The following is a 5026-nucleotide window of genomic DNA, read 5'->3' on the forward strand; positions in this document are numbered from 1 at the left end:
AAGGACCAACTTGAGAATGTTTCAGGTTTTCATCATTGTTGGTGCAAAACTTAGGGACTTCTTAGAAATCATTAATATTTATGAAAGATTCTTTTTGTTGTATGACAAAAGGAGGAGAAGAAGAGTTTAAGATAGAAATTTAAATATTTTTGAATTGACCTAACTTAAACATATTTGTCAAAGATCAAAAATGAGGAGATTGTTGGTGCAATCGACCTCCAAGGTTTTAATGTCAGACAAATATGTTTAAGTATGCTTGAGTATGCTTAAGTATGGAACTTGATCAAGGGAAGTCCTAGTTGTAGGCTAGGCAAGGGAAAAAAATCTTGGTATATCGTGGAAGTCAGGTGGATAGGTCTGAAGGTCTTGATCCTTGGGTAGCCGAATACTGAATCTTGGTGAGTGAGGCCAAGTGGAGAAAATCCTAGGGGGTGGTAACCTTAGGTCATGGTGAGTGAAGCCAGGTTGAGAAAACCCTAGGGGGTGGTAACCTTAGGTCCTGGTGAGTGAAAGCAAGTTGAGAAAACCCTAGGGGGTGGTAACCTTAGGTAACGAGAAGTCTTGGAGGAGTGAACTCCAAGCAAGATTATTCGAATGGTTTTTGGTCGACTGTGCGCGGTCGATCAGACTAGCGGATCTCGGTAAATCTAGGTTTAGGTTTACCATTGTATTCTGTATTACTATTATTATTGTTGGCTAATGTAGTATTACAGGAAAAGTTTTAGTGGATCGGGCGATCAGACACTAAGTAGGAAAAGCCCAAACATGTCTGGAGGACTATGTTTGGCAAGTAAGTTGAGGTAAACAAACTGGAAGAGCGACAGTGAGGTCGGGTTCCCGAAGGGAACAACCTTATGTCGCTGATCCAACTGAAGAAACCGAGAGATTTTCAAGTTAAAATCAAGACAATTTTACTATCTTTCATATTACTCATGCATTTTATATTACTGTGCTAATCTCGATTTTGTAGGGTGTTTTGCTTAACACTGTTTTGCAGGTTCTGCTCGATCGATCGACCGAACTAGGCAAAATCAGTACAACATTCAGATTAGATCAGAATAGATCAGAGTCCGATCAAAGCTTGATCGGTCGACCGAACCAAAGGACCGGTCAACCGATCCATGGTGACTCAGCACTGGCCAGCTCATTAGCACCGATCAGCAGGAAAAGGAAAAAGGCTGATCAGTCAACCGAACCAGAGGACCGGTCGACCGATCCAATCAGCATTAACACCATATTAATGAAGATCTTGACTGATTTAGACGAACAGGGAAATAGTCTGTTCGGTCGACCGAAAAACGGGTTCGATCGACCGAACCATTCATGAGCATTTACTGTAAAAGATCGAGCCAGCTTCAGATTTTAGCCAGGAAGGAAGGGAGCGGGTTCGGTCGACCGAACAGAGGGATTAGTCGACCGAAACTCCAGTACACCTATAAAAAGTGCTCGAAGTTAGAAGCTCAATAGAACAATTCTGATCATCAAAAAGGTTCTTTTTTATCTGCTACTCGTGTTCCAAGCCTTTATGAAGCTAAGTAAGCTACTTCGTTCAAAAGCACCGACCGCGCCTCAACCTTTTTTTATTACTGTCGGTACATTTTTTATTGCACTTAATTTCATATAAGATGGTAGGGTTGTTTCTATCTTACCGAAAGATTTCGGAAAGAAGAGTTATAGTGATTTGTCCATCGATGCGATCAAGGACCGTGAGCCTTCAAGTAGGAGTCAAGCTAGCCTTTGAGGAAATTTTAGTTGAAGAAAGAAAAGCAAAGAAGGCTGATTAAGTAACATAAAGCTAAATTACGGTATCAGCCCCATTCTAATGCTGGCCATTATACCTCATAATTGTATGGATGAACAAAATGCAACTGAGGGTACATAAAGAAAGTTGCTTTAACTACATCGATGAAGAAACATCACCAGACAGAGTATTCATCGCGCTAACAACTAGTTCATGATTCACTTGAAGAATTCAAAAGAGAGAAACAACTCCTACCTCTAAATTCCCATATCCATCAACATTTTGCACATCTAGATATCGGACTTTTAACTTCTTATGTGACAATTCCAAAACAGTACACCTGAACCAGCAGCCCCTGATACCACTATCTTGGCAAAGAAGCTCTATCTTCTCTCCCACCTTAAAAGGTGGGCTAACCAAATTATGAGATTCAACAAAATTCACTGGAAGTTGCCTTTGAACAATAAAATTGAACCCTGTATTCTGATAAGTAGATCTGCAGGTTGTTATATGACCAGAAAGTCCTGATATTTTAGTACTTAAATGTTATTCAAAAAGCTTATTCCGCACCTTAACAAATCTAGTTCTCCTAGGACCAAAGTGCTCCTTTGTAGAACCATAGCCTATCTCTTCGTCTCCTTTACCAGTCTCATTACAAATACCAAAGCATGAAAGAACTGCTTGGTTAAAATAACCGCGCAAAGTTCTTAAGTCAAATGGCTTGAATTTATTTTTGCTGTATTGGCGGAAACAGAGACAAAGTCCAGCTGATGATGCAAATGACTCCAAGCATTTTTCATAGTGTTCAGGAGTCAACACAGTAGCTATGTCATCCACACATTATGCACTGATGACCTGGGAGAAAGGTGTTATGAAGACTTCACAGGGATGAGGAGCAGGTGCCGGTATTGTGCAAGCAAATTCCTGATTTTGATGAAACCATCATACTTTAACCTTCTTCTCCCCTCTTTTGTCCTCATACATATCTTCTAGGTAAGCAAGATATCTAGTTTCCTCCTCAGACATTACAAGAACAAAAGAATGAGCCTACCAAAAGCAAAGGCCAGTCATTGTGCACCAAACCATGACAGTGCTTCAGAAAAATGAGAGATATAATGTTGAAACTTACTACTATTGTAGTTCCGTTGCGTGAAAAAGCTTGGTAATGCTGGAGCTGCTTTCCACAAGTCCAAGAAGTACCAGACCAGGAAATTTCAGATTTATGATTGTTTTCCTGAGAGATAAGATTAAGAATATTCTAAAAGAAAAAACATGAATCATGTAGAAATTATTAGGAGCAACTATTACCATATTAAGTAAGTTGCATCGAGTGTCACTGCATTTACTGACTTTCATCCCTGCTCTGAAAACATGCTTCATTGGAAATTTTGGCAACTCTGTGACATGAGATACTTATGTAATAAGTCCACTGACAATTCCCTATTCCTACAATCTCTGAGAATATATACTAAGAAAAACCTTGAAATATCTCACATTAGTAAACTTCCTAAATTGCCAATTGTTTATCTCACAATTTCAGGACATATGCCCTTTATCAATATCAGCACCAAAGCAACAAAATCAATTTTCACTCATCCAATTTTGTTGAAGATATGCAAACTATAGTAGAAGAAAGAAAGTAGACTAGATTCTTAGATCAAACATGATTATGTGACAGTTTCCGGGCTACTTACATCATTGGAAAATAAGCTTAAAATTAAATTGCCCTTCAAAAACAATATCACACAATTAAAAGACAAATGATCCAATTGTATCAAAATTAATTGCAACCATAGCTTGTGTCAACACAAATCTTTATATCTGACAATTTATATTTATATTGATGTCATAAGAAAAATTTGGCTCAATTTAGATACAACCATCCAACAAAAATTTAAGAACCAAATCCAAGTTCTTAATCATATACACTCTGCATGCCATTGGTGCACAAAGTGAGAATAATACTTGAATCAAGAGGGCAGCAGACATCAGCAGGAAGGAATGAAGCGAGCCAGTCTACAACCTCTCTTCTCGATCTCCATTTGAGGGATGATAACTGCAACTTATTAGCCCCGTACACCTGACAAAATTCCTCAGCAACAACATAAAGCATGTGCCTCAGACTCCTTTCGGTGCCAATGACTGCAAGGTAGGAATCCCCAGAAGAATCCTCAAGATAGTAATGAACAGCACGATCCCCTCGCTCCTGAGAAATGAACCTCTCGCTCCATTTCACAAAATCACGGCCACTGCCCGACATGATCAAGGTTCCAGATCAAAGTAGCACTCCCAACTGAAAAGAAAACCTAAGCACAGGAAGTACACCAATCTTTGCTGCTACACAACTCAGGGAAAAATAATTTTACGAAATTTCAACTTCCCAGAGACAATCCCGAAAAGGGTTTAGGTTCAGCCAGAATCTCTCCATGGACAGCTCGGCTGAGGAGTGCTCACCGCCCAAACCGGGCCAAAGCTCGGGGGAGAGACACGGCGGCGCCGATCCAAGCCTCGGAACCCAAAGCCCACCCGAGGTGAGGGGGCGAGGGTTTGTGCGTGCAAAGGACCAAGGCCTTCTATGACAAGGAGAAGGAAGGCGAGGAGGCCACCAGCGGCACGGCGAGGTGAGAAAGGCTCCGTTGAAGAGGCCGGAGAACAATCTGCGAAAGAAGAGCGACCACTCCTTTGCGAACAGGGGCTCAGCGAGGCGGCTGAAGGCGATAAACTAAGCACCGCTTGCTCACTCTCTCCCCTAGAGCTTTAGAGAGAGAACAAAAGAGAGAGAGAGAACAAAAGAGAGAGAAAGAGAAAGGAAGGTTCATTTATATGGGTGAGAGAGGAGAGCAGAGGAGACGAGATGGGTGGGTGGATGGTTGAATCGCTCTGGGAGATCAAAAATAGAAAATGTCAGAATTCGCTAAAGGATAGTTAAATAACGATTAAAAAAAATTTAACGAAATAAACATGAAAATAACAACACTAATATAAGTAAATTTTATTTTATTCGAAGCCTTCAGCGACTTTTACTCCATGACTCGTACTAGTTGAGTATTTTCATTGAACAATTCACCAGTAATTCGAAAAGTTGATTATAAAAATAAGGTGCAGAAATACTAGTAAAAATAATATCGACAATAATTTAGAAAAAAGAATAAAATAGTACTTGTCGGAGATTCTTCGCAGCGCCGCAAGAGCATAGCAGAACAATCGATGGGAAATCTTATCGTGAATTGTATTTTGCTCTAGGCCTCACCCTCCTTATATAGGAGGCTCGAAGCGCCCTGATCC

At 40.4% G+C, this 5026-nt stretch overlaps 1 pseudogene; it reads right to left on the reverse strand.

Annotated features, from left to right (window-relative positions):
- Positions 1-1875: 1875 nt before the first annotated feature.
- LOC122029740 lies at positions 1876-4603 on the reverse strand (annotated as a pseudogene).
- Positions 4604-5026: the final 423 nt, after the last annotated feature.

Source organism: Zingiber officinale, chromosome 10B (genome assembly GCF_018446385.1).
Source record: "Zingiber officinale cultivar Zhangliang chromosome 10B, Zo_v1.1, whole genome shotgun sequence".
Classification (NCBI taxonomy): domain Eukaryota; kingdom Viridiplantae; phylum Streptophyta; class Magnoliopsida; order Zingiberales; family Zingiberaceae; genus Zingiber; species Zingiber officinale.